The following is a 12,692-nucleotide window of genomic DNA, read 5'->3' on the forward strand; positions in this document are numbered from 1 at the left end:
GCTGGCTGAAGTATTAACATGGAAGGAGAGAAAGAAGAGTTTTCTTTCTGGTGTACTATGAGGGAAGGGAAAGGTACCATTGGGATATAAATATGTCTTCATTCATACTGAAAATTTACAGCTGAACACATCAGGAAAATTCATGGCAGCGTACTTTTAATGGAGGCACCACTTCTGCAACAAATTTTCTTGACCATGAGAGAAGGGGATGAACAATGTGTTTGTTGTTACCATCAGATGAAACTGTATTTGGAGCAGTTCACATGCCTTGTTTTCTTTGCCTGCAAATTATCCAAAACTAAATTGAAACAAAATGTTATAAAGAAGTGGGGTTTTGTGTCATTAAAACCTCCTGAACTTTAAGGGGTTCCAGTTGGGTTGTGGGAAATGGTGTGAGGTGTGGATGGAGTAGAAGAATAAATCGTGTCAAGAACAATTTGGATCTGTGAAACATTTCTTTTAAAGGGAAGATCCAGAAGACTGGGTTATTGATGCTGGCAAACATATTGAAATTCCACACTGGCATCCAGTAAAACTAAATTAAATACATTTGGAAAGCTGGTGTTGGTAATCTTAAAACTATCAGATCATCAGTCTTGCTCATTCATGCCTTCCACTAGGAAATCTCCTGCCCTTGCCCATCTGAGCTATGTGATTCCAGAACCACTCTCCCTCCCACCTGTACTCTGGTAAGGCACTTAGTTCAGGAAAGGGCAGTAAGTGCTGGCCAAGTCAGTAATGCCCTTCTGACATGCATCTTAAAGGAAAAAGGATAAATCCAAAGCCAGTTCAAATATCATAGTCATATGCTTGGAAGTGGGGCCCTTTGACCCATCTGGTCCATGCCAACAGAGATTCCCATGTCTGCTATTCCCATTTGCCCTGTATCCCTCCAAGCTTTCCTAGGTACCTGTCCAAGTCCTCCTTAAAATATTATTGTAACTGCCTCAATCACTTCTGGCAGCTCATTCCATAAACTGCACTTTGTAGGTAGATAGAGGTGCTTCCAGGGTTCCTATTAAATCTTTCCCCTCTCACCTTTAACCTGTGCCCTCTCATTCATGACTCCCCAGCCTTGAGAAAAGACTACGTTGACCCCATTTATGCCCCTCATAATTTTATTTACCTCTATAAGATTGCCCCTCGTTCTCCATGCTTCAGTGAATAAAGCACCAAACTCCTTAACCTCTCTCCATGCCTCAATCCATCGAGCCCCAGCAGCATTCCCATAAATCTGCTCTGATCACCTTCCAGTTTAATGGCAATTCAACGGAATGTTTTGGAGAATAGGCCCAGAGGAGGGAGAGGAGCCCTATACCATTTTAACAACTGCCTTTTTGCATGCAGTGTTTTTAATCCTGTGGCACTGCTGTAAGAATATTTGACAGGTTAGACCCACAGCAGTCAGTCAAGTTGCCAGGCAACGGTATGTGCAACCTTTTGTTTTCTCCATCATTAGTCATGATACCAGGTAACAGGGGTCAGGAGTGTTGGTTTCTGCAGCCTCGTGCAGTTTAATCACGGGATTTAGTGTTTTGTTTTTCTCAACTCTCCTACTGCAGAGGATATTTTTTCTATCCTGTGTTAACCAGTATGAAACAATTGCGATCGATTTTAATACTGGGGATGGGGGGGGGGGGGAGCAGATATGAGTTAACAATTCCTTACAGCAGTTCCAGCCCAAAGATGTAGAAGCACAAAAAATTTTCCTCACCGTGAGTTGATTAGGAGGCCGAAAGGAATGCAAAATCTCAACATGTTGCAGGAGAAGGAATGAAAGGATTTGCATTTTCTCTGTGCCTTTCCCCTACCCGAGGGCATTCAAAAACATTCCAAGTCAATCTTTGGAATGTAAGAGACAGGGCAGCTAATTTGCCAACAATCAGTTTCTGCACGCAACGAGCTGATAATGACCAAATAAACTGTCTTGATTGGTTGAATATTAAATTGGAGGTGGAATCCAGTGCCGCCTCCATAAACCTATGCAATGAGACCTGGGAAGTAGATGGGTTTGATCCATAGTTTCTGGTGATTCCTTCAAGGCACCTGGCTTGAAACATTGGGCCACCTGAACCAAAGCCTCCTTTTCTTCCATAGACTCTGATCTTATAAAACTTCTGGGGAAACAACTGGGATGTTTCACATTGTTATGCAGGTGTGTAAATTTATTGTGCAAGTATATACTGTATATATCGCCATGTGCTACCCTGAGATTCATTTTCTTGCAGAAATTCACAGTAGAATGAAGAAAAACAATCAATGGAGAACTACACACAAAGACTGACAAACAATCAATGGTCAAAAGGAGACATATCTGTGCAAATACGAGAATATAAATAAGTAAATACATAATACTGAGGACATGAGTTAACATTCTTGAAAATGAATCCATAGATTATGGAATCAGTCCAGTGTTGAGTGAAGTTATCCATGCTGGTTCAGGAGCCTGATGGCTGAGGGTAATAACTGTTCCTGAATCTGGTGGGTTGGTACATAAGGCTTCTTTTCCTCCTCCCGAATGGTAGCAGCGCAAAGAGAGCATGGTGTGGATGGTGAGAGTCCTTGATGATGGGTGTTGCTTTCTGTGGCAGTGCTCCTTGTTGATATGCTCAGTGGTGAGGAGGGCTATATCCACCACATTTAGTAGGTTTTTCTCTTGCGCATTAGTGTTTCCATACCAGACCATGATGCAGTCAGTTAGGATACTCTCCACTGCATCAATAGAAGTTTGTCAAGGTTTTAGATGACAAGCTGAATCTATGCAAACTTCTATGAAAGCAGAGATGCTGCCATGCTTTGTAATGCCACTCACATGCTGGACCCAGGATAGGTCCTCCAAAATGATAATGGCAAGTAATTTAAAGTTACTGACCCCCCCCCCCCCCACCACCCCACACTCCTTGGTCCTTTCATGAGTACTGGCTTTATGGACCTCCAGTTTCCCCCTCCTGTATAATCAGCTATTCGGTTTTGCTGACACTGAGTGAGTAGTTGTTCTTATGGCATCATTTGACAAGATTTTCAGTTTCCCTCCTGTATGCCAGTTCGTCACCACCTTTGATATGGCTAATAAGGTGTTGTTGTCGTGGCTTCTCGTGCCCCACAAACGACCAGGAGACGCAGAAGATTCTTCAAGAAGGGTTAAACTTTAATTTGCAAATTAAAGCTGAGACAGTCATCGCTGATTGCCCACTGATCCTTGTACATAGCATTTTTTTATAGCAATCTCCTGGTTTAGTTGCATTAGCATATCCAATCGGTCTACAGTTGCGTATCACAAGTACATCCGCCACTATTGTTTCTACCCATTGACTTAATCCTGTTCTAATCTACATCTCTTAGCTACCTCTCATTAACACACCATTGTCTTCTACATTCTTAAGATTTCATTCTCCTACTAAATTGATACATGCATAGCAAATAGTAAGTTCAAAGTTGACTACATAGTTTTGGTTACACAGCAAACAATGCAACTTTTGGAGCAACTTTTATACTCCAATATTGTCAGCAAACTTAAATATGACATTGAAGCTGTACTTGGCTCCACAGTCATTAGTATAAAGTATGAAGAGTAGGGCGATAGGCACACCTGTAACTTCAACATAATGTAACCTTACCTCAGCTCTTGAACTCAATCCCCCAAATAATAAAAGCCAACACTTTTATTACCACACCATACACTTTCTTAACCACCCTACCAACTTGCATGGCAACTTTGAAGGATCTATGGATGTAGACCTTAAATCCCTCTGTTTCTCCACAATAAGAATCTTGCCATTAATGTTGTACTTTGCTTTCAAGCTCAACCTTACGAAGTGTATCACTTTGCACTTCTCCAGATTGAACTCCATCTGCCAATTTTCAGCTCTGCTTTGTATCAATGTCCAGTTGTAACCTGCAGTCATCTCCCAAAAGCACTGAAAGCCAAGTTACAGTCATGGTTTTTCGGTGCATATCCAATGGAGCGACAGATCCTGCTCTTTCTTGTGGTCTGAGCTTCCTGTTGATTGTGGAAGTTAGTCAATCCAGATTAAGATGCAACAGAAAAGGTGAAATGACCAAGGCAACTCTTGCCCATGTGACTTGGGGCAACTGCAAACAAAGACCAAACCAGTAACAGGAACTTCTACACCATGCAATTTAGCACAGTTTCTCTTTTTTTTAAATTATAGAGGTGTTCTGCAGAATGTAATTTGACTCTCTATGAAATTAATTTGAGAAGGAAGTTAGTTCTTGAATAAATTAGGAAAATTAAATAGAATGACATCCATAAATCAAAAGGCATACTGTTACAGAGGAAGATGTTGTATAACAAATCTATTTGCATTATATATATTTTAATAAAGGCAAAATATCCAAGACTTTTCCAAGGAGCATGGAGACAGAGGAGCAGCACAGAAAAGGCCCTTCAGCCCACTTAATTGATTCTAACCATCGGATACCCATTTAACTAATCCTGCATTAATCCCCATTGTGTTCTTTCCGCATTTTCAACTCCTCTCTCCAGATTCTGCCTCTCACTTACACACTTGGGGCAATTTACCGAGGACAATTAACCTACCAGCCTGCACTTCTTTGGGATGTGCTAAGAAACTAGAGGACCCAGATGAAAGCTACACTGTCATGTGAGCTGCACATGAGATTAGGATTGAACACAGCTCTCTCAATTTGAGGTAATGACACTATTTGCTGTGCAACTGTGCTACATTATCAAAATAATTGACACCATATTACATGAGATTATAGGGTAATAGCTTGATAGCTGATTTTTCTGAACATTTTATGGGGTAAAAGACACGCACATGCGCGCGCGCACACACACACACAGATTTCAGGAAAATGATTGGAACCTTAGCGTCTTAAGACGTAGCTGTGAACTATGGGGTGATTAAAGAGGCTAGAGGTAGAGGTACACGGATCTGGAAGGAGATTGGAAATAGGATAAGGTGGGACCAAGAGCCAATTAGGAATATGAATGAGAATCCTGTAATGCTGCTCAACACCTTGGTTGACCTCCAGAATTAATTTATTCATGTATCAGGATCCATCCATAACTGGAAATGATTACTATGATCTTACCATTGTGCTGTTGTGTAAGCACTTGGAGGATTTAGACCTGCAGTGATAAAGGTTCAACAATATATTTCTGAGTCAGTTTGGCATTCGATGTAGACTGGTTGAAGTTGAGAATTTTGGGAACTGATGTCGAAATAACGCAGTAAATAACTGTAGTCCATTTTTGTGGAAGGTGCACACTGCAGCCGCTGAGTACTTGCTGGCGGTGGATGATGCGTCAGTTCAAGTGTGTTAATTGGTGAGAGTCAGAAAGTTGTTGGAGCTGCATTCGTCCAAGGAAGTGAAGAGTACACCATGACGTTTCTGACTTGTACCTAGTAGATGGCAAGATGACAGAAAGAATTTGATGTGTTGGGATATGAACCTTTGACCTTGTCTCTGCATCTATGTAGCTAGGTCTGTTGAATTTCTGTTACTGATAACCCCAAAATGTTGGTTGGGACTTGGTGAGTGTAATACCATGAGTAACACAGGCAAGTGATTAAACACTTGTTGGAGATGTTCATTTCCTGATATTTTTCTGCAGCATGAATATTATCTGCTTGTTCCTAGGACAGACCCGGATATCATTTGGATCTTGCTGCATGTGGGCAAGGATGCTTCTTTGGCTGAGCCATTGATCAATTTTCTATTCCATTCACAATCTGCAAACTTCCCCAATTCGGCTCTTGTGGTAGAAGGAATGTCGTAGAAGTAGCTGGAAATAGTTGGGCCTGGGACACTTCCCTGCAGAACTCCTGCAGTGATGTGCTGGATTGAGGCGTTTAACCTCCAGCAACCACAACCTTCTTTCTTTATGCAAAGTGCGATTTCAATCACTTCAGTACTTTTTTTCTCCTTTATTTTCTGTTTGACCAGGACTCCTTAATTCCACAATCAGCCAAATGCATTCATGATATCAAGGAGAGTCAATCTCACTTTGCAAATGGGATTCTGGTGTTTAGTCTAAGGTGTGACCCAGTCTAGAGCCAAGTAGTGTTGGCAAAAGCCAAAAAATGCAACAGCAGCGGGATGGCATTGACAGTTATATTTTATTTTGTTGATGATTGGGAGTAGATTGACTGTATAAATATTGGCCATGACATAGGGTAGAAGTCCTTTTTTCTTCTTTGAAATAGAGCCTTAGCATCTCTTGCATCCATCGTGGGGAAATTGACACTTTTGACAGTGCAGCACTAAAAAAAGGTACAGCACTTGCACCTCAAAGTTTGTGCTTTATTCTCAGAAGTGGGTTTTGTATCCATAGCGTCAAAGTTCGACATAGGAAAAGTACTTTGTGGTCAGTGCAGTGGGGAAGATTTACTGTATCTGAATCTGGGTGAGTGTTGTTAGATAGTCTGGCGATTGCTAATGACTACATCATGTTAGGCACAAGAACACAAATGACCACAGGCCCTCTGGGCTGCAAAGTTTCTTATTTGTGAGTCCCTGTCTATCACAGCAAATAGTCACACCAAATTACATACAAAGCTGTGTGACCCCTTGAGGGAGGCAAAATTTCTGACTGGGAGGTGGACCACTCTTTCCCCTTCCCACCGCTGACAACATCTATAGGAGGCACTGCCTCAAGAACACAACATCAATCATCAAAGATCTCCACCATAGGAGTCACGTCGTCTTTTCATTTCTACCATTGGGCAGGAGGAGGTACAGGAGTCTGAAGTTCCCCATCACTAGTTTCAGAAACTGCTACTTTCCTGCAACAATCTGGTTCTTGTACTAACCTCTACAACCCTAACCCTACCTCAGCAATGCAACTTCAGACCTCTTGCATTACCATGGACATGACTCAGATTTTCTTCTGTGATTTGTTTTGCATTTATTTCTTCTTTTGCACAGTATTTTTCTTCAACATCAGGTATTGGGGGGTGGGGGAGGGGAACCAGAGTGTAGGAACAGGTGTATGGGAGAAGGAAGAAAAAGAAGACAGTAAAGTTCTTTGTACTGTTAGAGATAAACAGAGAGGAGGAGGTGGAGAATTTCTTAAATGCATTTATTTTAATGTTAGGAGCATTGTAAGAAAGGTGGATGAGCTCAGCATGGATTGATATCTGGAAATATGATGTTGTAGCTATTAGTGAAACATGGTTGCAGGAGGGGTGTGATTGGCAGTTAAATATTCCTGGATTTCGTTGCTTCAGGTGTGATAGAATCAGAGGGACAAGAGGGGGAGGTGTTGTGTTGCTTGTCAGAGAAAATATTACAGCGGTGCTCTGGCAGGATAGATTAGGGGGCTCGTCTAGGGAGACTATTTGGGTGGAATTAAGGAATGGGAAAGGTGTAGTAACACTTATAGGGGTGTATTATAGACCATCTAATGGGGAGCAAGAATTGGAGGAGCAAATTTGCAAGGAGATAGCAGATATTTGTAGTAAGCACAGGGTTGTGATTGTGGGAGATTTTAATTTTCCACACATAGACTGGGAAGCCCATTCTGTAAAAGGGATGGATGGTTTGGAGTTTGTAGAATGTGTGCAGGGTAGTTTTTTGCAACAATACAAAGAGCTATCAACTAGAGAAGGGGCAGTGTTGGATCTTCTATTAGGGAATGAAATAGGTCAGGTGACGGATGTATGTGTTGGGGAGCACTTCGGGTCCAGTGATCACAATACCATTCGTTTCAATATAATTATGGAGAAGGATAGGACTGGACCCAGAGTTGAGAGTTTTGATTGGAGAAAGGCTAACATTGAGGAGATGTGAAAGGATTTAGAAGGAGTGGATTGGGACAATTTGTTTTATGGGAAGGATGTAGTAGAGAAATGGTGTCATTTAAAGGTGAAATTTTGATGGTACAGAATCTTTATGTTCCTGTTAGGTTGAAAGGAAAAGTTAAAAGTTTGAGAGAGCCATGGTTTTCAAGGGATATTGAAAACTTGGTTAGGAAAAAGAGAGAGATCTGCAATAAATATAGGCAGCATGGAGTAAATGAGGTGCTCGAAGAATATAAAGAATGTAAGAAGAATCTTAAGAAAAAAATTAGAAAAGCTAAAAGATACGAGGTTGCTTTGGCAAGTAAGGTGAAAATAAATCCAAAGGGTTTCTACAGTTATATTCATAGCAAAAGGATAGAGAGGGATAAAATTGGTCCCTTAGAAAATCAGAGTGGATAGCTATGTGTGAAGCTGAAAGAGATGGGGGAGATTTTGAACAATTTCATTTCTTTGGTATTCACTAAGGAGAAGGATATTGAATTGTGTAAGGTAAGGGAAACAAGTAGGGAAGTTATAGAAACTATGATGATTAAAGAGGAGGAAGTACTGGTGCTTTTAAGGAATATACAAGTGGATAAACCTCCAGGTCCTGACAGGATATTCTCTAGGACCTTGAGGGAGGTCAGTGTAGAAATAGCAGGGGCTCTGACAGAAATATTTCAAATGTCATTAGAAACAGGGATGGTGCCGGAGGATTGGTGTATTGCTCGTGGTTCCATTGTTTAAAAAGAGTTCTAAGAGTAAACCTAGCAATTATAGGCCTGTCAGTTTGACGTCAGTGGTGGGTAAATTAATGGAAAGTATTCTTAGAGATGGTATATATAATTATCTGGATAGACAGGGTCTGATTAGGAATAGTCAGCATGGATTTGTGCGTGGAAGGTCATGTTTGACAAATCTTATTGAATTTTTTGAAGAGGTTACAAGGAAATTTGACGAGGGTAAAGCAGTGGATGTTGTCTATATGGACTTGCCTTTGACAAGGTTCTGCACGGAAGGTTTAATCGTTAGGTATTAATATTGAAGTAGTAAAATGGATTCAACAGTGGCTGGATGGGAGATGCCAGAGAGTAGTGGTGGATAACTGTTTGTCAAGTTGGAGGCCGGTGACTAGTGGTGTGCCTCAGGGATCTGTACTGGGTCCAGTGTTGTTTGTCATATACATTAATGATCTGTATGATGGGGCGGTAAATTGGATTAGTAAGTATACAGATGATACTAAGGTAGGTGGCGTTGTGGATAATGAAGTAGGTTATCAAAGCTTGCAGAGAGATTTAGGCCAGTTAGAAGAGTGGGCTGAACGATGGCAGATGGAGTTTAATGCTGATAAGTGTGAGGTGCTACATTTTGGTAGGAATAATCCAAATAGGACATACATCGTAAATGGTAGGGCATTGAAGAATGCAGTAAAACAGAGTGATCTAGGAATAATGGTGCATAGTTCCCTGAAGGTGGAATCTCATGTGGATAGGGTGGTGAAGAAAGCTTTTGGTATGCTGGCCTTTATAAATCAGAGCATTGAGTATAGGAGTTGGGATGTAATGTTAAAATTGTACAAGGCATTGGTAAGGCCGAATTTGGAGTATTGTATACAGTTCTGGTCACTGAGTTATAGGAAAGATATCAACAAAATAGCTAGAGTACAGAGAAGATTTAACAGAATGTTACCTGGGTTTCAGCACCTAAGTTGCAGGGTAAAGTTGAACAAGTTAGGTCTTTACTCTTTGGAGCGTAGAAGGTTGAGGGGGGACTTGATAAAGGTATTTAAAATTATGAGAGGGATCGATAGAGTTGACGTGGATAGGCTTTTTCCATTGAGAGTAGGGAGATTCAAACGAGGACATGAGTTGAGAGGGGGCAAAAGTTTAAGGGTAACACGAGGGGGAATTTCTTTACTCAGAGTGATAGCTGTGTGGAACGAGCTTCCAGTAGAAGTGGTAGAGGCAGGTTCGATATTGTCATTTAAAGTAAAACTGGATAGGTATATGAACAGGAAAGGAATGGAGGGTTATGGGCTGAGTGCGGGCCAGTGGGACTAGGTGATAGTAAGCGTTCGGCACGGACTAGAAGGGCTGAGATGGCCTGTTTCCGTGCTGTAATTGTTGTATGGTTATAATTTGTGTATATTTATATGCTGCATGTTGTCTACCTGTGATGCTGCAGCAAGCAAGTTTTTCATTGTACCTGCACCTCACTGTGCTTGTACATATGGTAATAATAGTAGTTTGGAAATATGTGAGTTGGGCATCCGGGTGACATAATCTATCCATTGGAATTGGTATTGCTTTACCTTATTAGAGATGCTGTACATGTTGACCTTCTCCAGTACACTGGTGGTGGTGGTGTGCCTGTCCTTCCAGCTGATCCTCAAAATCTTTCATAAGAATCTTTGGTGGTACTTTTCCAGGGCCTGAAAGCCCTGGCATATGACAATAATGTTGACTTGACTTGTATTAAACTATGCAGTCTGTTTTTAGGATAATTTTTTTCAGACATTCAGTTTTGATTTAACTTGTGATCTTTGGCTGTCATTTTCTCTTTGTTGCAGCAGCTCACCCAATGTTTCAGGAATGCTCTGGTCAGTCATTTAGAAGTGCAGTATTTTTAATGGTTCCATTTTTTCCCCCCTGCTTACCCTGCATCTTGGGTACATCTGTGGTTTAATACACTGGCTCTTTCTCAGCTAGAAAATAGGAAGGCAGTGGTTCAGGTCTCGCTCCAGGAGCCTTAGCACCTCTTTTTAACTTACCAACTGGTATGTCTTTGAACTGTGGGAGGAAACTGGAAACCCACGTGGTCACAGGGAGAACTAAATCCTGGAAATCCTTACTGGCAGTGGCGGGAATTGAACCCAGGTCACTGTTACTATAAAGAGTTGTGCTAACCACTGCACTACCATACTGCCATGTTTTCAGTTAATTATAGAGACTACATTGGATCTATAAAATGAACTGGGATATCCTGAGGCTGTGAAAGACACTGATGTATTACAGCATCCCTGTATTTCTGGCTGGCTGCAGGTACTGATTTCTATCCTTGGTGGAAATCCTAGTAGTAAATACTAGATTGTTGCTGAGTAGGGCATGCAACTGATTAAGTCAAATATACAATTCTAAAAATCCAAGGTCAGTAAGAGCCAAATTGAAGCTACTGAATCATTTGTAATTCCCTGTCTGCACACCAATGTGGTCTAAGGAAACAACTTCACAGCAATGTGAATAACTGTTAAACCATTCTCATTAATGGACTCTAACTGAACCAGCCACATATATACCATGGCTGTAACAACAACCATCTCTTTGGTACAAGTCAAAAGTAAAACTGCTCTCTCTGCCAGGAAGAGTGCAGCTCCAACAACTCCCAAGAAACTTGCTGATTGGCCACCTTATCCACTTTGCCAAAACATTCTCTTATGCTGTCATGGTTCTGTGGTATGTAACATCTACAAAAGGTGTTACAGTATCTTACTAGGACTTTCTGCCTCCTCCTCCACTAGCATCTTGTGTGTGCTGTTCCAGATTTCCATCATCTACAGTTTCTCTTGTGAGCCAAGTTTTCACTTGATTAAATGGCAAGTGGTGTTTAGTACCATAACAGTTAATCCAAATCAATTTTAATTAAATCTCCATTGATTTCAAAAATAACAGGAAGCACATAAATTTAATACCAGACTTCCTAAGTTAGGAATACCTGATTTACTGACATCCCTACGTATGAACAAGCTTCCACAATATCCTTAAATTCTGAAGTCTAACCTACATGCATCTATCCCTTCCAATGAAGGGTAGAGCTAGTCTCCTCTCTCTCGTTCTTTTTATTAATTCTTCTTTATTAGTCTTGCATACTTTTGATGCCATTCATTACAATACTGTAGAGGAATGGTTAACCATGTAGAGTATATTTTGAATATTTTTGTGCATTTTCCAACTTATGAACAAAATTATATTTGCACAGTTTGTTCGTTCATCCTGTTTACAATTATTGTTCTATAGATTTGCTGAGTATGCCGTCAGAAAAAAGAATCTCAGGGTTGTACATGGTGACATGTATGTACTCTGATAATAAATTTTACTTTGAAAATTATCCTACAGCATCTATAAAACAGAACTTATTCATTATCTTGGGTCGACCTGTAACAAGGAATTTAGTTTGTTTACATTTAACAAATAATAATTTGCACAGAATAGGCTGTGGCTCACAATCAGCTTCTTGAGGCCAGTTAGAGATGAGGAATAATCTCTATTGCTCTTCTAAGTTTTAAGTTCGTTTAATTATCATTCAACTATATATGAATATAGTCAAACGAAACAGCATTCCTCTAAAGCCAAGGTGCAAGCATATCACCAACACCACACAACACATTGCACATAGCGCATAGCATAAATAGTACATATGGTTACAATTTCAGAAAACATCCAATCAGAAAGAAAATAAATAAATAGCCCTGGTCCCTGAGTGCCCAGCTTGCTTTTGCACCAAACGGGCACCAGAGGCCAGCACCCAACTCAATCAGATTCCTGCACGCCCACAGAGCTTCAGATCTTCTCCCCTGGGTGACTGCAACAGCTGACCCCATGGCCTAGGGCTAGTCCTCACCACAACCAAGGCAACGTAGCTCCCCTGCCATTGGTCTTGCCAAAGAACCAGTGAATAAGGCTGGCACAAAAGGGTTGTGTGATCATAATTAAAAAAAATCCAAGACAGTTACTCGCACCTATTTTTGGACTGCGCACCATACAATGGTACATGACAAATCCAGGCGACAGTACAACATTAAGTCATAACAGTGGTACATAATAAGTCCAGCTCCATCACCATCAAGCAACTCGCTGATGGGATTGTACTGCAGTACTTGATGTTCTTAGTATCCAGCAGCAACTTGTGACCGTACAAAAGATGTAC

General features: G+C 40.9%; 1 protein-coding gene across 8 annotated transcripts in view; it reads left to right on the plus strand.

Annotated features, from left to right (window-relative positions):
- Nucleotides 1-12,692, plus strand: part of pip5k1ba (phosphatidylinositol-4-phosphate 5-kinase, type I, beta a) — a 157,555-nt gene that overhangs the window by 10,102 nt on the left and 134,761 nt on the right. Inside the window, exon 1 of one of the 8 annotated variants that reach the window (XM_073048495.1) lies at nucleotides 2,092-2,155. The exons of 6 other annotated variants lie outside the window; for them this stretch is intronic. The gene's annotated coding sequence lies outside the window, so the exon portion shown is untranslated. Of the gene's footprint in view, nucleotides 1-2,091; nucleotides 2,156-12,692 lie in introns of those variants that run through there. One more of the 8 variants, XM_073048490.1, reaches the window with a different exon arrangement.

Source organism: Hemitrygon akajei, chromosome 6 (genome assembly GCF_048418815.1).
Source record: "Hemitrygon akajei chromosome 6, sHemAka1.3, whole genome shotgun sequence".
Classification (NCBI taxonomy): domain Eukaryota; kingdom Metazoa; phylum Chordata; class Chondrichthyes; order Myliobatiformes; family Dasyatidae; genus Hemitrygon; species Hemitrygon akajei.